General features: G+C 47.6%; 1 protein-coding gene across 6 annotated transcripts in view; it reads left to right on the top strand.

The window, feature by feature from the left end:
• The window catches only part of NETO2 (neuropilin and tolloid like 2), a 105550-nt gene extending 89756 nt beyond the window's left edge, over positions 1-15794 (top strand). For 3 of the 6 annotated variants that reach the window (XR_014058998.1, XR_014058994.1, XR_014058995.1), the window contains 5 exons: positions 1786-1930; positions 13770-13869; positions 14037-14130; positions 14237-14302; positions 14983-15794. The gene's annotated coding sequence lies outside the window, so the exon portion shown is untranslated. Of the gene's footprint in view, positions 1-1273; positions 1512-1785; positions 1931-13769; positions 13870-14036; positions 14131-14236; positions 14303-14982 lie in introns of those variants that run through there. The other 3 variants (XR_014058997.1, XR_014058993.1, XR_014058996.1) reach the window with 2 other exon arrangements.
• Positions 15795-22130: the final 6336 nt, after the last annotated feature.

Consider the following 22130-nt stretch of genomic DNA (forward strand, 5'->3'; position numbering starts at 1 on the left):
GAATATTCATTGGAAGAACTGATGCTGAAGCTGAAGCTCCAATACTTTGGCCACCTGATGCGAAGAGCTGACTGATTAGAAAAGACCCTGATGCTGGGAAAGATTGAAGGCAGGAGGAGAAGGGGACAACAGGACAAGATCGTTAGATGGCATCACCCATGCAATGGACATGAGTTTGAGTAGGCTCCGGGAGATGGTGAAGGACAGGGAAGCCTGGCATGCTGTAGTCCATGGGGTCACAAAGAGTCAGACACAACTGAGCAACTGAACAACAACAACAGCAGATTTGTACATGTATTGTTTTTACCAAAATTAAGTCGTATTCCACATTGATTTTTTTCTCTCAACTTTTATTTTGAAAAACTTTCAAACCTACAGTAACTTCAAGGACTAGTATAACAAACATCTGTAAGAATTTCATCTAGAGTCATAAGTTGGCACCATTTTGCTACATTTATTTTGTCTCTGTCTCCCTCTGTCCCCAGTATATATAAATTTCTACATATCAATATCCAGATGTAGATATGTATGCCTCTATATACAGATATCTAGTTAGTGAGATCTATATAGATAAATACAGCAATGCAGATATATAAATATATGTTAACCATATGGAGTAAGTTGCACAACCCTTCCTCCCTAAATACCTTAGCATTTCTCCTAAGAACAAGGACAGTCACCTACACCACTGCCGTAAAATTACCACATTCAAAAAATTTAACACTAATACAATACTGTTAACTAATATATAGCCCATAGTTCCCTAATCACCCAATACTGACCTTTATAGTTAGTCACAGGTTGAGTTCTTCAGAAACCATACATATCGAGATGGAATTTGGGGCACAAGATGCTCATCGGGCATCTACACCTGTGAAAGGGAGCAGGCAGAAACAGGATCAGGCAGAGGAAGAAGTTGAACTGCACAGGCCTGGCAAAGCCTCATTCTACCCCATGGGGAAACTCTGGAAGGAGAGCTGCCCGTCAGGGTGTCCTGTAAGGAGCCAGTCACTCCACGAGGCTGCCCTGGGAAGGGCCTCGCCTGAGGCGAGGCAGCGCTCTCGATGGAGCAGCTCCAAGGTGCCAACTGCTGGCCACTCTCTGTGGTTGGGCAGCAAGAGGACGTCTGGGTGGCACACGTCCTGATCTCCCAGAGATGGACCTGTGGTTCCCTTTAAAGTCTGGATCCAATCAAAGGTCACTCGTTGCACTAAGTTGTCACATCTCTTGTGTCCTTCATTGTAACACTTCCTCCACTTTTTTTGTCCTTTAGGATATTAACCCTTTGAATGGCCCAGTCAGTTGTGTTGTAGAATGTCCTTCAATTTGGATTTACCTGCTACAGAGTTTCCCAACCTCCTTTGTTCAGCCAGCAGTCTCCTTTTCATTTTAATAAGTTTTATGTTGTGTAACAGCCAAACAAACTGATCAGCCGCTTCATCCAACCAGTATCCAATCCTGGACCACAAACTGCATCTGGTAGTAAAAGTCCTTAGGTCTCTTTCCGTCTAGCACAGTAGTCTTTTCATGAGAGTAAACCTAGTGGAGAGACCAGACCGCATGTCCTGCAGACCCCGTCCACTGAGCTGTCTGACTGCTTCTGTGTGGGTGCTCTACCCGCTGACTTCCAGTAATCAACCTGTTGGGCTATAATTCATCATAGGTGGTGATGTGGACTTTGTGAAATACATATTATTAATACCTGATCAACACGCACTCTGAATCTTGAAGCACGGGTCTCTCACCAAGTTGCCAATGCTCACTGTCCCCTCTCCTGTTTTTCAGCTCCCTGTCCTCCTTCAGTATTTACAGAAGCTGATGTGCCCAGTCACACCCAAGCTCCCAGTAGGGAGCACCAGAGCAGGAGTGAGGGAGGAGGGCAGCTGTGTTCCCATCCTGAGTCTGTCCTCACCATTCTGTGTGACTCCAGGTAACACCCCTGACCTCTCCTCTTATGGAAAACACGAACACAATACTCCTTGCCCAGATTAAGCCAACTTTCAGAGAAGGTCACCCATCAGCCTGCTTCTGCCACCCCTGCCCAGTTTTCCCTCCCTTCAGTGACTGGCAGGCCTGAACTCAAAAGGCAGGAACAGAAAAAAGGCTTCAGATCCCCAAGGCTGAGCTCCAGGAGCCTGAGCTGGAACCTGCCACTGGCAGACTGACTTGCAGTCAGGCCAGGCCACCTTAGATTAGAAGGGGCCCCTCAAGGTTCAGAGGAAGCAACCCACACACGCCAAAGATCCCACACAGACCAGGTGTAAAATGACTGACAGGAAGCCGCAGTGTCAAGCTCTGGGGCCCAGGGGAAGTCCATTCCTCTCTCTCCCCCAGAGTTTTAGAAGATGGGGAGACTTGAAATGGGGAGCTACTGGAGTCTCATAATCGGGATTCCAGTGGTTAAATAGTGTGAATATTTTTCCTGGTGGAACAGCCCCTTGCAGGTTTGCCAACCAGAGGCCCCGTGGCCTGGTCAGATCTGTTTGGTTAGCAGTAGAGGGTTGTTGCTTCCATGGGAACATGAATGCCACGTACCCCCTCTCCAGTGTGCCACAAACACCACCACTGCCTATTGTCTCAATTCAGTCCCTGTGCAGTCCCTGGAGGAACTGAGATTGCAATCCCAGAGGCAGGCGCTCCTCATTTTAACATGTCCTTCAGGCAGCAGGTGATGGCCTCAGGCTGAGAATGGAGACTCCGGTCCCCAGAAGGGGATTGCTACTCAGGATTGCAGGCCGATTGCCCTCAGCTGTCTGCCACCACCTTTGGTCTCATTCCTGGAGATTCATCCTTGAGGTTAAATGCTGATTCCCTCAAGAATGGAGGAGACCTCTTCCCTCACTAACAGTGTGGTATAAATTGGTTCGTCAAATATCAGGAGAGAAAAAGGAAGGACACTGGCATCTATTAAGAGTTTGCTCTATGCTAGGTACTGGGTATACCATTCCAGTTACCTTCCCTGACACTGTAAGATAGATGTTATCCGCATTGTACAAACTGGAAAACCAAGACAAATTCGCTTCCCCTGAATTGCACAGACAGTAAAACACAGCCAGTTTTGAACTCTGATCTAAATGAGAAGCTGTGTTCCTTCTTCTCCCCATACCATGCCACCCTGAGCACCTACTGTGTGCTGGACACACAGCTAGACACAGCCTCTGTCCTCAGCCAGTTCCCAGCCTGGCAAGAGGAGTGTTAGCTTGTGCACATGGCCCGCACTCTGCCCTTTCTCCTTCACCCAAATCTCAAGCCAAGGTTTTTCAAAGACTGGCAGCTACCATTGGCAGGACGTGAGGTGATTTTAGGTGAAACATAACGTGAACTATTTTGTTTCAAAAGCTACATATTCAGTATAAAAATATAGGTATGTCATAAATACATGTTATCCAGACATTGCTGCAGATGAGGCCCCAGTGGATGGCCCTGTGAGGACCACATAAAGGCCAGAGACAGGAGAGGAAATTGCTGCTTGTAAATCAATGGGACACTGTGCTCCTTCTGGGCAGCGGGTCCTCACTCCATCTCCTCCAGGCACCTGCCCCTCCCAGGGTTGCTGAAAACAAGATTTCCTCTTCAAGTCCAGGACCCCTGTGGCTCACTGCCAGCCACTCGTGGTGACCTCTCTCCCGGACTTGTTCCCCAGCCTGTCTCAGGTCAGGGGGTTGGTTTGGGAGGGCAGCCAGGTGTCTCAGGCACTGCTTCAGACCCAGCGCAGCCAAGGGGGCAATGATGGTGCAGAAAGGACCCACCACTGCCCTTTGCCCAGCTCAGAAGGAGTCACTGAGAGTTTCCCACTCCCAGTCCTGGGACCCCAGTCATCAAACATGTGAGCACACACATGCATGCACACGCATGCACATATGCACCCCAGCCCTGCCATCATCACTCTTCAGCAACCACAATACAACTAGGACAGCATTCTGGGAATTAGACACTCCTTGGAAAGGAAAATAGCTATAAATGATTGAGAGATATTCTCTTGATAAGAACGCATCAGGAGGTAGAGATGTTAGTTAATTAAAAGAATAAAGTGGGGTCTTCTCTGGGCTGGGGCATCACAACCAAGCCAAACCAGTGCCCCACAAACAGTGTGATTCCCAGAACCCTTTGCAGACACTTCCTTTCTGGAAGGAAGGGAGAGCTGTGCTCCCATGGCCAGGGTTAAGGAGAGGAGAGAATAAAAGAGACAGAAGGACAGAAAGACAAGGCAGAGAGAGATGCTCCTTAAAAACTCAGCTCAGAGGAGAGGCCATGTAATCAGACTAAGAAGAGCTGACATTTCTCAAGCACTTGCCTTACAGCCCCCAGGTCCTGCTCTAAGCCCTGTAGCCGTATTATCCCCTGTAACCTTCACAACCACCCTGTGGGTAGGTTCTGGTATTTCCCATTCTCTGTTTTACAGACAAAGGAACTGAGGTTCAGATGGGATAAATTATTTGCCACAGGAACTACTGGTGAGAGGTAGAGGGAAGGTCTACTTTCTGTGGAGACTTTGGAAATTCTAAAAAGGGCTTACTAACCATGTCATTTTGTTTGAAATTGCAGCCTTAAAAAAACCCCATTCTTTAAAACCAAACTTGTCAAAAATATCTTACTAAATTACAAACAAGTAACCCCATTTTCAGTGCTGAACACCTCCAGGCTGAGTGTACAGAGCTGGGGCACAAAAGCAGAGATACCATGTGATCTGGGACTTCACGTGGCCTGAGGATAGCAGTCTGTACCCTGGGGTACACCAGAGAGGGCTGCAGGGCTCCCAAAGGGAAGGCGAGCCAAAGGCCCCCACACCCCAGGAGGCCACAGCTGTGACCCCACCAGTGTCCCAGTGGTGTGGCAGGAGTCTCCCCACTAGGCCCATCACAGCTTCCACTGGCCACCTGCATCCCTGCAAGCAGTATGCCTGCCGGGAGCAGGGAGGGTGCAGGGAGAGACCCTATCTGTCAGCTCTGTTCCTCCCAACTGCAGGAAGGCAGGGACGGCTCTTTATCTCTGAGCTCTGGAGCCAAGGTGGGGGAGGGGCACAGGCGCGGTGCAGTATGGAGGGGACGTAGTGTGCTGTGGGTGAAAGCAAGAGGAAGGTCACTTATTGAGACAAACTATGAAATGAGCTCAGAGTAAAGCAGAACCATGCATTGTTACCCTAGGGAGACAGATGGACCCTCAGTCCTCAAGACCAACACTGAGTACTAATAACATGTCTAAAGACAGACTGTCTCTGTCACAGCGGGGTGGCCAGCTCTGAAAGCATAGGAAAAGGGAGTCACCAACAGACACACCAAGCTCTCCTGAGCAGTATCCAAGGGAAATGGTGGCCTCATTTCAGCTCATCAAAAAAAGAAATGGTAACTAAGTCAAAAAGAGAAAGACAACATATGATATCACTTATATGTGGAATCTAAGAAATGACACAAATAAGCTTATTTATGAAACAGAAACAGGCCCACCCATATAGAGGAGGGATCTGTGGTTGCTACCAGAGTGGGTAGCCTTTCCCATATCCAGGGGATCTTTCCAACCCAAGGATTGAACCCAGGTTTCCCGCATTGCAGGCGGATTCTTTACCAAGTGAGCCACCAGGGAAGCCCTCAAAAAAAAAGGGGGAGTAGGGTGGGGAATTTGGGGTTAGCTGCTGCTGCTAAGTCGCTTCAGTCGTGTCCGACTCTGTGCGACCCCATAGATGGCAGCCCACCAGGCTCCGCCATCCCTGGGATTCTCCAGGCAAGAATACTGGAGTGGGTTGCCATTGCCTTCTCCAGTGCAGGAAAGGGAAAAGTGAAAGTGAAGTCGCTCAGTCGTGTCCGACTCTTAGCGACCCCATGGACTGCAGCCTACCAGGCTCCTCCGTCCATGGGATTTTCCAGGCAAGAGTACTGGAGTGGGGTGCCATTGCCTTCTCCGTTGGGGTTAGCAGAAGCAAACTATTATATGTAGGATGGATAAACACTAAGGCACAATATAGCGCAGGGAACTATATTCAATATCCTGTGATAAATCTTAATGGAAAAGAATATGAAAAGAATGCATGTATAACTGAATGACGTTGCTGTATAGCAAAAATTAACACAATGTTGTAAATCAACTATACTTGAATAAATTTTTTAGAAATAAAAAGTCATCACACACACACAAAAAAAGGAAAGAAAGAAATGCCTGACTTGAGAGGTTCTGGAGGAAGGTGGGGCCACATTGGGAATGGTGGCTGACTCAGACCACCATTGACCTCCCAATGCACAAGTCATCGCTGTGTGCCTGCCCACTGTGACCCCTTCTGATAACCAGGCCTGCCACATGACTGGCCAACAGAAGGAAAGGCTCTGGTTCAGGCCACATAAACCGCTGCCAGGTAGTTATAATTCTCACCAGTGACTAATCAGTGGATGTATGATTCTGCCTCCCACTTCCGTGGCTTTGGAGTTGTGGGTCAGCTTCCCTGAGTCCTGTGGGCTTGAAGATGCTGACCTGATACAGATCCTGAGCTCTGAGGACTAGGGGTTGGACTAGGGACTGTGGTAAGTCCACCAAAGGAAGAACTACCCTATAGATTCAGCCTCTCCCCTAGTGTCTGCAGGCACTTTCTCTACCCAAAGTGGGTGCTTGGTGTTGGACGGATGAGAGACAGATGGACACACAGGTGAACAGAAAAGTTACTGCAAGATTCACTAATCTCCTGGCCTCAAGAGCTGAGACTTGCTCACCATGTGGGACAGCTCCTTGGCTGTATCTTTGTTCTTTCCTCTCCCCAACGTGCCCAGCCGTTTGATCTGGAATCCAGCAGCAGGGATGGGGCCGGTGAACTTCACACAGTTGGGAGAGGAGACTGTCCTCCTCACTGGAGGTCCTGCCCTCACCCCTCTCCAGCTCTAGAAAGGAGGAGTGGGTGGGATGGGAAATCCATTCCTCAGGACCGTGCCCTACTTGAAACCAGGCAACTCAGATTGGAACTTGAACCCACAGACTTTTAACTGAGATCACACACCTGGTCTCAGGACTCAGGACTTAGTAAAGCTCAGGTTCTTGCTGTCTTGTTGAAGAAAGAATTCAGTGAGAGACAAAGTGATAGGTGAAAAATGGATTTATTTAGAAAGAAGCACACTCCACAGACAGAGTGTAGGCCATCTTAGAAGGCGAGAGGCCCTGGGACATGGAGTAGTTAGTTTTTATGGACTGAGTACAGGCTCCTCTGTCCATGGAATTCTCCAGGCAAGAATACTGGAGTGAGGGCCATTCCCTTCTCCAGGGGATCTTCCTGACCCAGGGACTGAACCCAGGTGTCCCTGCATTGCAGGCAGATTCCTTACCATCTGAGTCACCAGGGAAGCCTCAATTGAATAGGCTAATGGGTGGGAGGATTATTCCAACTATTCTGGGGAAGGAGGGATTTCCAGGAATTGGGCCACCACCTACTTTTTGGCCTTTTATGGTTACTCTCAGAACTGTCATAACTCTAGTGGGTGTGTTATTTAGATGCTAATGCATTACAATGAGGAAATAATAAGGATCAAGGTCCATGGAAGTCAGATCTTCTGCTTTCTTAGACCTAGTTGGTTCTAACCAGTTTTGTGTTGTCCTCTGGCTATGTCATTCTTTTAAAGCTGTGCCCTGCCCCCTTACCTCCTATTTCATACTGAGAGCCACATTTCATGGGCTGCCATCTTCTGGGGCTGTCTGTGGCTTATAACACAGGAGATAGGAGTGTTTTAGAATTTGTTTGTTTTGGTATACAGCATAAAGAAGTCTCCACCAAGCTCTGGACATTGTCTGGGCAGTCAGCGTGGACATATGGCAAATGGTTCTGAAACAGGAGGGAAGAGGGCAGGGCACAAACTTTGAAAAGATGAACATAGCTCAAGGACAAAACATAAACTTGATTAGAATCAAATGGGTCCAAAATGGCAGACAAGTCAACTTCCACTAGACCTTGATCCTGAGTATACGCTCATTGTAACACATCAGCAAGACACACCGAGAGGCACTGTGACAGTTCCAAAGCTGACCATCAAAGACCAAAAATTGAGGGGTGGCCCAGTTGCTGGAAATCTCCACCCTGTCAACTACAAATTGGCACTTACCAAGAGCACTGTCAATGACTGAACAACAAGGCATTTGCCATCTGCCTCTACGGAGATTGAACCCCATGCTGCTATAGCTGTTTAGCTGTTGACCTTCAACAACCCCCGAGGGAGTTCAGGGTGGAGTGAGGCACTCAGTGCTCCAAGGAATCTGGTGGGACAGATCTTTAGATAGTTGGATGTTTTTAAGAACAGATTTTATGATCTCAATCCTTGCATCTCCTCATATCTAGAGAAGCACTAAATCCCCTCATGGTGACATCAGACCCTCATGACTAACAAAAAACCTTTTGTAAATTGAGTGCTTCATGGTATTGAACTCCCCCTTCACCAAAACCTTATACATTGACTTTCCCCCACTGCCACTTTGGAGCAGTCTCTCAGAGCTCTCTGAGACTCTGCCTCCCGGGCTGCAGTCCTCATTTTGCCCCAAATAAAACTTAACTCACAACTCTCAAGTTGTACATCTTTTTTAGTCGACAACCCCTTCCCCAAAATAGTTGGAATAAGCTTCTCACTCATTAGCCTATGAAATTACCTGGCCCATAAAAACTAACCACACCACCTTCTGAGGCCTCATTTGCTCTCTGCAATGGCCCACACTCTCGTGGCTGCACTTGCCCTCTGAGATGGCCCAACTCCGTCAGCAGAGTGTGTTACTCTCTAAATAAATCCACTTCTTGCCTATCACTTTGTCTTTCACTGAATTCTTTCCCCAATGAGACATCAAGAACCTGAGGTTAGGTCCTAAAACCAGGTCTATGATCTCAGTTGGAAGACTGTGGGTTTTGGCTAGCTTTGAGTACAGGCCACATGGGTTCAAATCCCAAACTGAGGAAAATGGTTTCAGGTTCTGCCCAAGGCAGTTCTCAGTGTGTACCTGACAACACCTTACCAGAGCAGAACCAGGCACCCCAGGACCAGAGGAGAGAGAATCAAACTTCTCAAACCATGTTCACTTTCATGATTACCATGGTGTTCCCCACCCTTCCCACTGCCCCATTTTTTCTGGACTGTTCTAGGGGTGGAAGGAACTGGGAATTTGGAGTTCAGAGACCATGGTTCCAGTCCAGTCAGGGCTGCTGGGTACATTTGTATGCCTAGTACCCCCAAATAACTGGCAGGTCAAGTTCTGCTGCCAGCTGTATGTCTATAGGACTGAGTTCATCCAAAAGTACTGATACCAAGCAGGACCCTATGACCCCCATTTCTTGATTACAGGAAATAGGCGTCATCATTCAGCCTCTATGACCCTCCATGAGGTCCAAGGAGCAGGTTCAAACAGTTGCTAATCAGGGAAGGGAAGGAATGTAGAGATAAGGAACAGTCAAAAAAGATAACAGTGCAGCCTTGGGGCAGGGTTCTGACTCCCCATCAAGGGGTACACATAAGAATATCTTTGAGCTGTTTGAAAGATACTGAAACCACCACCAGGTGGGAGAAATTAACAGAATGCTGCCCACAAGACCAGTTGGAATAAGAAGGTTATGATGGTGACTCCCACTTACCTCACCAGCAACGAATCAGAAGAATGTCCTCAAGCTGATCATGCCATCTTTGAACCATTACTATTGATATAAAACCTCTCACTACACCCTCCAGCTTAGGACACACGGTTCTAAAGGCACTGGCTGCTATGCCTTCCTTTGCCTGGCAAAGCAATAAAGCTCTTCTTTTCAGCTTCAACCAAAACTCTGTCTCTGAGAATTAATTTGGTCTCAGAGCATAGAAGCCGGATTCAGCTTCAGTGCCATATGGGCTGGTAGGGGTCATTGCCCTGCCATTACTCAGCTGTGAGAGTTTAGGAAAGCCATGGCATCTTCTCCAGGTCTTAGCTTTCTCACCTGTAAATTGGCGGTAATGTTGATACCCTTACCAGCTCCAATCTCACTTTGCTTGCTGCACAACAGGCCAATAAATCCTAGAGACAAAGTGTTAAAGCAAAGAATATGACTTTATTGGGAAAGCTGGCAGACCAAGAAGATAGCAGACTAATGTATCAAAATAACCATCTTATCGGGGTTTGGATGCCATGTTCTTTCACAGAACAGAGATGAAGAGAAGTGGGGAAATAAAGTAAAAGGGCAGACTAGAGAGGGAAAGGTGGTGAGAAAGTAAGATAAAAGGGGCTATCAATCTTGAAAAACATTTCCAGGAATGGCCAGTCCATGGAAGGGATGTGTTAATCTCTTCTTTCCTGTTCAGTTCAGTTGTCACTCAGTCATGTCCAACTGTTTGCAGCCCCGTGGACTGCAGCACACCAGGCCTCCCTGTCCACCACCAACTCCTGTATCTTGCTCAAACTCATGTCCATCGAGTCAGTAATGCCATCCAACCACCTCATCTTTTGTCATCCCCTTCTCCTGCCTTCAATCTTTGCCGGCATCAGGGTCTTTTCCAAGGAGTCAGTTCTTCACAACAGGTGGCCAAAGTATTGGAGGTTCAGCTTCAGCATCAGTTCTTCCAATGAATATTCAGGACTGATTTCCTTTAGGATTGACTGGTTTGATCTCCTTGCACTCCAGGGGACTCTCAAGAGTCTTCACCACCGCAGTTCAAGAGTATCAATTATTCAGCGCTCACCTTTCTTTATAGTCCAGCTCTCACATGACTACCGGAAAAACCATAGCTTTGACCAAATGGACTTTTGTCAGCAGAGTAATGTCTCTGCTTTTTAATATGCTGCTTAGGTCGGTCATAGCTTTTCTTCCAAGGAGCAAGCATCTTTTAATTTCATGGCTGCAGTCACCTTCTGCAGTGATTTTGGAATCCAAGAAAAAAAAGTCTTTCACCATTTCCATTGTTTCCCCATCTATTTGCCATGAAGTGGTGGGACCAGATGCCATAATCTTAGTTTTTTGAATGTCGAGTTTTAAGCCAGCTTTTTCACTCTCCTCTTTCACTTTCATGAAGAGGCTCTTAAGTTCCTGTTTGCTTTCTGCCATAAGGGTGGTGTCATCTGTGTATCTGAGGTAACTGAAATATCTCCCGGAAATCTTGATTCCAGCTTGGGTTTCATCTAGCCCGGGATTTCGCATGATGTACTCTGTATATAAGTTAAATAAGCAGGGTGACAATGTACAGCCTTGAGATACGCCTTTCCCAATTTGGAAACAGTCTTTTGTTCCATATCTTGTTCTAACTGTTGCTTCTTCACTTGCATACAGATTTCTCAGGAGGCAGGTAAGAGATTCCCATCTCTTGAAGAATTTTCCACAGTTTGTTGTGATCCACACAGTCAAAGGCTTTGGTGTAGTCAATAAAGCAGAAATAGCTATTTTTCAGGAACTCTCTTTCTTTTTTGATGATCCAACAGATGCTGACAATTTGATCTCTGGTTCCTCTGCCTTTTCTAAATCCAGCTTGAACACCTGGAATTTCATGATTCACGTACTGTTGAAGCCTGGCTTGGAGAATTTTGAGCATTACTTTGCTAGGGTGTGAGATGATGGCAATTGTGCAGTAGTTTGAACATTCTTTGGCATTGCCTTTCTTAGGGATTGGAATGAAAACTGAACTTTTCCAGTCCTGTGGCCACTGCTGAGTTTTCCAAATTTGCTGGCATATTGGGTTCAGCACTTTCACAGCATCATCTTGTAGGATTTGAAATAGCTCAGCTGGAATTCCATCACCTCCACTAGCTTTGTTCGTAGTGATGTTTCCCAAGGCCCACTTGACTTCGCATTCCGGGATGTCTGGTCCTAGGTGAGTGATCACACCATTGTGGTTATCTGGATCATGAAGAATTTTTTGTACAGTTCTTCTGTGTATTCTTGCCACCTCTTCTTAATATCTTCTGCTTCTGTTAGGTCCATACCATTTCTGTTCTTTATTGTGCCCATCTTTGCATGAAAAGTTGCCTTTGTGTCTCTAATTTTCTTGAAGAGATCTCTAGTCTTTCCCATTCTATTGTTTTCCTCTATTTCTTTGCATTGATCACTAAGGAAGGCTTTCTTATCTCTCCTTGCTATTTGTTGGAACTCTGCATTCAAATGGGTATATCTTTCCTTTTCTCCTTTGCCTTTCTCTTCTCTTCTTTTCTCTGCTATTTGTAAGACCTCCTCAGACAACCATTTTGCCTTTTTGCATTTCTTTTTCTTTGGAATCGTCTTGATCACTGCCTCCTGTACAATGTCATGAACCTCCGTCCATAGTCCTTCAGGCACTCTTTCAGGTCTATCAGATCTAATCCCTTGAATCTATTTGTCACTTCCACTGTATAGTTGTAAGGGATTTGATTTAGGTCATACCTGAATGGTCTAGTGGTTTTCCCTATTTTCTTCAATTTAAGTCTGAATTTTGCAATAAAGAGTTTATGATCTGAGCCACAGTCAGCTCCCGGTCTCTCTTTGCTGACCGTAGAGAGCTTCTCCATCTTTGGCTGCAAAGAATATAATCAATCTGGCTTCAGTATTGACCATCTGGTGATGTCCATGTGTAGAGTCTTCTCTTGTGCTGTTGGAGGAGGATTCTCTTCTTCAGGATCCTGACTTTCCGAGAGATCAGGAAACAGCTTTCTCAGCTTCCTTTTCCTTGATCCCAAGTTTACAAACTCCTTTCCTGCAGCCGTTCACTGATGGACAGGGTCAGATTATCTCCCTGGGAGCTGAACAAAGGCACTTTTGTTAACAGTCACACGAGTTCTCTGAGGCAGGCCATTACATATAATTATAATATCAAAAGCAAGAAACAGTTCCAAGATGGAGTCAGAATTGTCTCTTCCCTGCAACAATATTTGTTCTGCCCACTTGACAGGCGTAGGTCAGTGACACGTGGAACCTGACAGTGTCTTGTGAATCATGAGGATGCTGGGCCACTTGGGCAGGCCCTCCTCCAGCGCTCTCCTATGACCCCACCCTGGCCTCCTAGTGTGCCTGGACCCTGCCCCAGCTCCCCTCCGGGGACCTGGCAGGGCTCTGGGACCCTGCCCCTGTTGTATCTGCTCACATCCCTATCCTTTTATTTCTCCTTCAAGACATCTTCTCAGTTTACTGTTACATTTTCTTAATTGATTGATATTTTCTTAATTATTATAAAAGTAATCAAATGTCCTGGTTAAAAAAAATGCAAACAGCTCTCTGAGGTAGAAGATGGAAAGGAGAGGTTTTCCTTTTCCAAGCTTCTCAAGCCTCCCCCTGTATCAGCAGCCTAGCATCCCAGAAGCTAACTCCTTGTTCTCTCCATACAGCCCAGAGCATGAGACAGCCTCTGCTTGCAAGGGCCCCGCCCTGCCCCACTCAGGGAAATCGGCTTGCATAGGCAACCTCACCAGATGTTTGTGGAGATGGAAGGGGTATAGACTGCTAGCCCCTCAGCACAGAAGTCTGAGCCCCCATGGTCATCTCTGGGCAGCAAGGTGACCAGCATCTGCCGGGTGCCTGACACTGCTGCCTATACCCCACCTCTGGGGGGATTGTGAGAGGGGGGGCTCCTGGCACTGTGCCTACAAGGGAGTTGCTGACTGGGGTGGCTGGCAGCTTTTTCTGAAATGCCAATAAATCACCAATCTCTGCCTGACTCACTAGGATAGATTCAGCCACTTTATAAACTCTAATCCTCAGAAGCTTATCACCCCCCATCCAGTGTCTTTATCTTCCCATGGCAGTTGACAAACAAGACCTCTGGTGGTGGTGTCAACTATAAAAATATATGCACAACCTAAGAGGTGAGAGTTATATTTCATTCAGTGGAAATTTCTAGGACTTCAAGCCCAGGAGGCAGCATCTCAAGAAACCCTGAGAGAACTGCTCTGAGGAGGCGAGTTGTGCAGCCAGGTTATTTAGAAGTTTTGCAACAAAAGGCAAGTAGTAGAAACAAAAGATTAATTAATTAAAGCTAACTAGATATCTAATTAATTGAAGTTAATTAAAGAAAACTAGATATCTCAAGGAATTTAACACTTTTCTATGTATGGAAAGATGCAAGAGTCTGGGCTTACTAAAATCATTCCTTTTTTATGCACCTCAGCTATCTGGGTCCAGTATCCTGTGACTTCACATCCCGAATTTCCTCAGAGCTCACCATAGGGAATGGCTACAGCCTGGTGGCTGCTAGATGTCAGGTATTCTTTGCTTCCTTCCTAAGTTCCCTTAGGGCCTACCAGCTCACTATTGGTGGTGGCTGAAATTGCTGATGACAGTGACATCCTTTGTTTACTGATATGGCAGGAAATATTCCATTTCTCAGAGGCATCACATCTGCAGACCTCTGGCCATGGGAGTGGGCAGAAAGGGGTGAGTGTACTCTCTCTGGGTCTTTCTAGGAGGTAACCACTGGCCAGATGTGCCTGGTTTCTGGTCCCAGTCTGTCCTGGCTGCAATGAAACCTTGAATGAAATGCTTTCCCTTTCTTTACCTCAGTTTCCCCGTCTTTACTAATCAACATTGATTGAATTCAGTTTTACTTGTAAATACAGTTTATTTGGGAACTTCCCAGTGGCTAGGTCAGTAAAGAATCTGCCAGCAATGCAGGAGACATAGATTGGATCAGGAAGATCCCCTAGAGAAGGAAATGGCAACCCACTCCAGTTTTCTTGCCTGGGAAATCCCATGGACAAAGGAACCCAGTGGGCTACAGTCCATGGGGTTGCAAGAGAGTCAGACACAACTTAGCAACTAAACCACCATCAGTGGCTCAGCAGTATAGAATCTGCCTGCAATGCAGGACACCTGGGTTTGATCCCTGGGCTGAGAAGATCCCCTGGAAAAGGAAATGGCAACCCATTCCATTGAGTATTCTTGCCTGGAGAACTCCATGGACAGAGAAGCCTGGCAGGCTACAGTTTACAGGGTCTCAAAAGAGTTGGACATGACTTAGGGGCTAAACAGCACTTTATTTATAATATCTTTGAGTCCTAATACTCATTCCTTAAGGCAGGTACTTACTGTGTTCTTGTCCTCTTCTTTTGTTACAGATTTTAAAACCTGAGGCATGGAGAGTCAAAGGACATCCCTATAGGGCACAGGACCAGTGGGTGGCAGAGCCAAAGTTTTGAGCAATCTAAGCACAGCCCCTGTGTTCTGGCTTGCCCACTCAGGAGGCCAAAAGGGGAATTCTTCAGTCCAGCATGAGCCCCAGGCCCTCTTTTCACAAGGGACTTGGGGTATGGGGAGAGAGAGCAAGACTGGAAAGCACTTGCCAGATTCATACCATTCAGGGAGGCCCAGGAGTAGGCGAGGAAGGCTGGGGACCCTCCAGGCTGTGAAGTGAGAGCCCCCAGGGGCTTTCACAGCCAACACAGGCTTGGCCCAGAGCAACAGCCAGAGGCTGGTTCATAGACATCTTCACCTCCCCCATCCCTCACCCGAAGATGGCTGTGGCCTCCTCCCTCTCAAAATCTTAAAGCCCCAAAGTGAAACAGGAGGGAATAGGGCAGGGAACAATCTTTAAATATATCCAGGAAGGTAGACGAGTTGACTTCCACTAGACCTTGAGCCTCAGTATACTCTCACTGTTAACACGACAGCAAGCTAAGTGACACACACACGGACATCATGACAGTTCCAAGGCCAACCATCAAAAACCAAAAAGTGGACAGTGCCCCAATTCCTGGACATCTCTGTCCCTTTCTCAAAATAGTTGGAATAATCCTCCCACTCATTAGCCTATGAAATTACTCAGCCCATAAAAACTAAGCACACCATATTTAAGGGCCTCTCACCTTACAAGATGGCCCACACACTGTCTATGGAGTGTTTCTCTCTAAATAAATCCAGTTCTTACCTATCACTTTGTCTCTCACTGAATTTTTTCTACAACAAGATATCAAGAACCTGAGCATCATTAGGTTCTGAAAGCAGGTATGTGATCTCATTTGGAAGACTGAGGCTTTGGTTTAGGTATTGGCGAGGCCCAAGTCCTAATCTGAGGTGAACAGTTTCAACAGGGCCAGCCCTGCCAGTCACCTGAGCATTTCCCCCTAGTGCAGTGATCTGGGGCTTCAGCTGAGGACTCAGCCTCAGCTCACTTGTCCTTCCCTGGGGCTCTTTTGCAGGCAGGGGGACCTACAGGCCCTTCTGCCGAGGAGGGGGGTGACATCAAGAACTAGTGGCCCATCAGGGCTGTCCCCATCCCCCCAGAAATGTCTCGAAGGGAGAGGCCCAGGAGGCCCTGAACACGGGTGCAGATGGAATGAGACTCCAGTCCCTGTCACATACACACTTCCTGGGGGAACCTGGGCAAACCATATGGAGGACTCCTGGTTTCAAGAGACAGAAACCTGAATCCAACAAGCTCCAGAAGAAGGAGGTTTACTGGGAGGCTACTGGGGCTTCTCACCACTCGTGTGCCTCAGGGACAACTAGAATAAAGGACTCAAATACTACAGGGTGTGGCCCACCCCGCCCTGCCCTGTTGCTACATCTGTCTTCCTGACTTCCTCCACATGGGAGTGATCTCAGGTGGCCTCAGCCGGCAGCGGTTCCTGGCCAGAGGTCGAGTCCAGGCCACAGTGGTGAGAGCACCAAATGCTAGTACTAGACCAGTGGTCAGTGACCAGGCCCTGGCTCTTCGGCTTTGAGGAAAAGAATTCCCACAAAGACAAAAAGTAGTGAAACAAGGTATTTATTAGGACAAAAAAGAGTACAGTACCTCTGGATAGACATACAGGCAGACGCAGAGAGAGAGCCGCACCCTCATAGAGGTTTAAATCACTTTCTTTGGGGCTTCCTTTGGCCAATTATTTTGATTTGCCTGGTGCAGAGTCCATATTTGGTATATCTCAGGATCTTCCCATGTGTGTACATGCGTCTCTTAGCTAACATGGATTCTTCCAAAGAGGCCTATGGGTAGTCAGCATCACTTGCCTTTTGACCATCAGGGAACATTTCTGCACATGTGTAGTTAGGGAGGTCTTCTGACTTTGTGAATGAGAAATATGTGGTCTCTTATCTTCTATCAGAGCAGGAGATTCCTCTCCCGATTTTCCTGCTAGTCTCGTCTTGAAGTATTAATCCATAAGGAACAAATCTCCAATTGCTCCTCTGGGGTGAGGAGGGGGCCCGTCAACCTCCAGCCTCAGGAAATACAAGGATGCCACGGATCCAGCCATCACCAGAGGGGGACCGCTCCCTTGCCTCACTTCCAGCCTGTCAAATCCAAGAAAGGGGCTTTGATTGGCTAAGCTCATGTCAGTAGCCCATTCCTAGCCCAATCAGGTTGCCAAAGGGGCAGGACAACATGACATAGGCAAAGCCATTGGCTAGAGAAGGAAACTGGAGGAGGCTCACTGAAGGCCGGGAAGTCAATTCAGGTGTTACCTGTTACACCTCTGTGAGATTTCATTTCCTCACCAGTGACTTGATGCTGATGTCAGTGACCGCTTCGTGAGTGGTTGTGATTTAATGATGTAATTTAATAAAGTAATCCACAAATATTGGCTTTATTGTTTTTGTTTGTTTGTTTGTTTTATTACTGTGGATGTTGTTGTTGATAAGATTTTCTGTAGCCAAGTGAGGAATAAGGTTCCCACTGAGAAGGTTGTGGGTGGAGCAGGGCCTCAGCTGTCTGTCCTGCTTGGACCCCAGTACTCCTGATGCCACTCAGTGGCCCATTAACACGGCCCAGGCAGCAGAGAGGAGGACTCCCTCGCCAGCTGAACCCCACCCCACCCCACCCCCATCTCAGTTTCTTGGTCATCAACTGGACAATAATCCAGACTTGTTTTCCTTTGCTACAGTTGTGAGGAGCAAGCCTGGAAACATGCAAAGGGAAAACAGCAAAGTCCTATTAGCGCTTTATTGTTGTTGTTATTAATTATCAGCTCCAGAAAACTGCTGGGATTATGAGCGGGTATTTTCCCCACGTTTCCTCTAAAGGCCATTACAACGAGGGAAGCCAAGCAGACTTAATTTGCTAATGCCAACCACTAAATTATGCAAAACCAGATCTGCTGATGAATTTCTCCCCTCTGGCTCCTGGTGCTGATTAGTTTGGGGTGCCTTGTTGGAGGGAGAAGCAGGGAAGGGGCCCAGTGCTCAGGTCCCTCTTCCACACCCAGGCTGCAGTTTGCCTGCACACGCCCCCTGGATGAGCGCCTGGTAAGCTGTGGCTCCGTATCTGAGAGGCCTCGAGGGGGCTGAATAACTTCTTTGGTAATTCAAGATGGTTTTCGGTTTCTTCAGTTTGAAAAGAATCACATAGCTTATTTCAGAGGAAGAAAAAGAACACCTTTGAATTAAATGTAAGCCCACAAATGACTTCTCTCTTTCTCTGCTTTATTTCTGATGACTATTTATAGATCTGAGTCCCATCACTGCAAATGAAAGAACTTTTCATTCTCCCTCAGCCTCCACTGCTCCCATACCAGCTTGTGAGGATGATGGTCATTGGGGGGCTCAGCTGAGGCTCCCCTCCTGACAAGGAGCTCCTCCAGGAGAGGGGCAGGGCTGCATGCCCAGGGCCAGGTGAGGCAGGCACAGGCCGGCCTCATATCCACCTGGTAAGTCATGGAAAGCTAAGGAAAAACCTTTGGCTTACTTAGGCCAAAGAAGGTAGTTTATCAGAAGGATGCAGGCAGCTCACAGATGAAGAGAAAGGCCTGAATGACCTTTCCCAGCCTTGGAAAGGGCAGAAGTGGGGCAGCCTGGGGACTCAGGTAACAGAAACTGTACTTTCAAGGCGCAGTTCCTCCCCAAGGAAATCTAACCAGTTCATCCTAAAGGAAATCAGTCCTGAATATTCATTGGAAGGACTGATGCTGAAGCTGAAAGTCCAATACTTTGGCCACCTCATGCAAAGAACTGACTCATTGGAAAAGACCCTGATGCTGGGAAAGATTGAAGGCAGGAGGAGAAGGGGATGACAGAGGATGAGATGGTTGGATAGCATCACCGACTCAATGGACATGAGTTTGAGTAAACTCCGGGAGTTGATGATGGACAGGGAGGCCTGGCATGCTGCAGTCCATGGGATCGCAAAGAGTCCGACACGACTGAGCTACCGGACTGAACTGAACTGAGATCCTCCCCAGCTGTTCTTAGCCAAAGTGATTCAAATCCCTCAGTGTCAACCCCATGTGTGACCTTGGATGGGTTTCTGAATCTGTCTGGGGCTAATTTATTCTGTGAAATGGGGCTCGTAGAGCCTTTCTCTCCATCTCCCACAGTTCCTGTGTGTATAACCCAGATGCCAGCTGCAGTTAGACACTGTTCTTTGAAATTTAAATTAAATTGGCTGGGACTTCAATCCCTTGTGAACAGGAAATCCAATATTTTACCCCAAGATTTCTGTGACTCCCTGGGGATGGCTGCACTCAGGGCCACCTCCTGCCCCTGCTGGCGTCTCCAGTTCATTCGTACCTCACTCCTGTGGCTGTTGTGGCGTCTGCTCAGCGCTGATCCCAATGTGCAACTCAGCGCCTCCCTAAAGGCTCCCAGGAGACATTTACATGCGAGACTTTACTGAAAATGGGGGCCGGGGAAGAGGAGGTTTAACTCTGTCAATCACAAACAACCATATACAGCATATTAGACTGTTTTCAAAGACACAGAGAGGCAACATAGCCCCGTGGTTAACAGCTCAGGCACTGAGAGGTGGCCCATGGAGGCTCCAATCCCAGCATTGCCACTTACTGGGCATGTGACCTGGAACAAGTGACCTCATATCACTTCCCTACAGAATGAGGATTAGAAATTTCATGATGTGTGTGCGTGTGTGCATGCGTGCACACCACTTATGAAGCACCCAGGACAGAGTAAGTCGTGTAAGGGTTATGGACTCTTGTGAAGACTCAGCTCCTGCCCTCTTGCTGGCACTGCCCACCCCACCTCCTTTCCTCTCCTCTGTCCCAGTCCCATCTAAAGTCTCCTTGCGCTTCTTATGCAGAGCAGTAGGATGCCTCTTTGCTTCACTGTCACCTTCTAAACCAGGACATTACCTTCCACCTCTGAACTGTTTTAGCAAGGACTTTCATAAAGTTGGTGTCCTTCTCTAGCAATGCCAGTTGTCAAAATAATTGTTTCATATTCAGTGCATGAAGAGTGTATAAATATGAAAATGCTTTGAAAACCCCAACGTACAGCCCACAGATGAAGGGTCATTTACCTGTTTGTACAAGTAACCCAGTGTGGACAAAGCTTCCTCAGAGGTACCTAAGTTTCTCTTGGCTCATGTTACTGACATCTGTCTCTTCCCATTGTTGGTCATGAATAAGATCCTATGGATTTTTCTGAAAGGAACTCAGTCCCCTGAAACTAAACAAATCTATCTCTAACCATTCCTTCCCACTTTTTAAACTTCTTACTGGAAAATAATTTACATAGGGAAAGTCGTGTCATCAACTTTCACACCTGCATCACCAGCCCTCAGCTCAAGACACAGAGCATGACCAGCTCCCAGAAGCACCCCATTTCCTTCCATCTGACCCCAAAGGGTGACCGCCAGCCACCCTGACCTCTACCAGCTACCTCAGCTCTGCCTGCTTCTGTCCTTTATGTGCACGGAGTCTTACCTTGTACATGATACTGTGTCTGTCCTTCCCCACATGTCTCTCATGTGCAATGTCTACTGTTCATGAACATTTGGGTAATTTCCACTGCTTTGGACATTCTAGTAGTTGTTTTTCAGCACACATATGGATGTATTTCTGTTGAGTATCTACCTAGGAGTAAAATTGTTGACTCACAGGTTCCCTTGTGCTCATTTTAAATAAAAGTTGCCAAGAATTTTTCTTCCCACCTTCTCTTCTGAGCGTCTGCTCTCAGATCACATTCTGCAGGTCACGCGCACTAAACAGCAGTGCTGGGATCGGAGTCTGTGCTCAGAGGCTGACCTCCTAACCACTGGGTCACACTGCCCTCCCATATTTCTGAGAACAAAGACTCTAGTATACAACAGAAAGCTGTGTGTATTTTGCAATGTAAACCTCCAAAAGAGGAATCCAGAACTTAGGGGAACAGAACATTCTATAACGTGCAGTGGGCATGTCTGCTCTTCACTCCAAAAGGAAACACTATCACTCACTTCTAAGGTTGTTTGCTATTCAAACATCCCAGAAATAATCATCTGGAAAAAAGGCAGTCAGTGCCTCTGCTTACGAAATGTGCAAAAGTGCAAGAGACCCTAGAGGATTGTCTCTAACACCCAGCTTCTCAGCCTAGAGGCTGGGCTCTGGCCACCAGCAGCATCTGCCGCCTCCGTCCCCAGCAGAGGTGCCCAGGGTGTAACACAGCTGGAATGCCTGGGAGGCTGGCCTGGAGGGGCTGTGGTGCCATCTGGAGGAAGACTCTGTGCTGGGCTGGCCTGTAGGCCCTGGCCTTGCTTCGGGCTCTGAGGACACCAGCTGCTGCCACTCTTGGGGGCCGGGGGCACAACAAGGCCTCAGCCCTGCAGGGCTCTCCCCATCTCTCCTCTGCCCTTTGCCTCCCCCTCCTTCACCTCTGCTTCCCTGACCCTCTCTTCCCCTGAACTTTATCCTCTCTTCATTGCTTCTTCTCCTTCCCTCCTTCTTGCCTTTCATGTATCTCTCTTACTTTCCTTCTCACGCTTCCTCTCTAGATGATTTTATCTCAGGGGCTGTGAGGCTTTAAAAGACAAACTTTAAAAAACAAATTAAACAAACACGAACCACAAATATGAGGAAGCGAGCAAGTGAGGCTCGCTCACAATCCCCCACCCAGAGATAACCACCGTGAACACCAACCCCAGGGTTTTATACACACACATGTCCACACCTATCAACACACTTCCCACCAAATTGGGACCCTAAGTAGACAGAGCTCACACTTCCTGTCTGCTCCAGAGAAGGGGAGGCTTGTGGAAGGGGCTGAAGGAAGGCTTTCTTCCCCTTGAGAAAATGAATGAGGAGGAACCCAGGACCACTGCCGGCAGCCCAGGGCCTTGAACTTCCAGGGCCCAGACAATCCTGAGCCCCCTCTCCCAGCCCATTCCTGTCAGCAGGGTGAGGCCAGGGGCAAGTCAGGGAGAGGGCTTGGCAGTGAGGGGTCCTGGCACCAGCCTGGGGCAGAGACTACATGTGCGCCCTCAACCCCGAGCAGAGGCCAGATCAGAGGTGTGTGCTGGGGGCAGGAAGGTTAACAGGTCTGGTACGTGTGTGTGCACATG

This window comes from Giraffa tippelskirchi, chromosome 7 (genome assembly GCF_054371585.1).
Source record: "Giraffa tippelskirchi isolate mGirTip1 chromosome 7, T2T-mGirTip1v1.2.pri, whole genome shotgun sequence".
Lineage (NCBI taxonomy): Eukaryota > Metazoa > Chordata > Mammalia > Artiodactyla > Giraffidae > Giraffa > Giraffa tippelskirchi.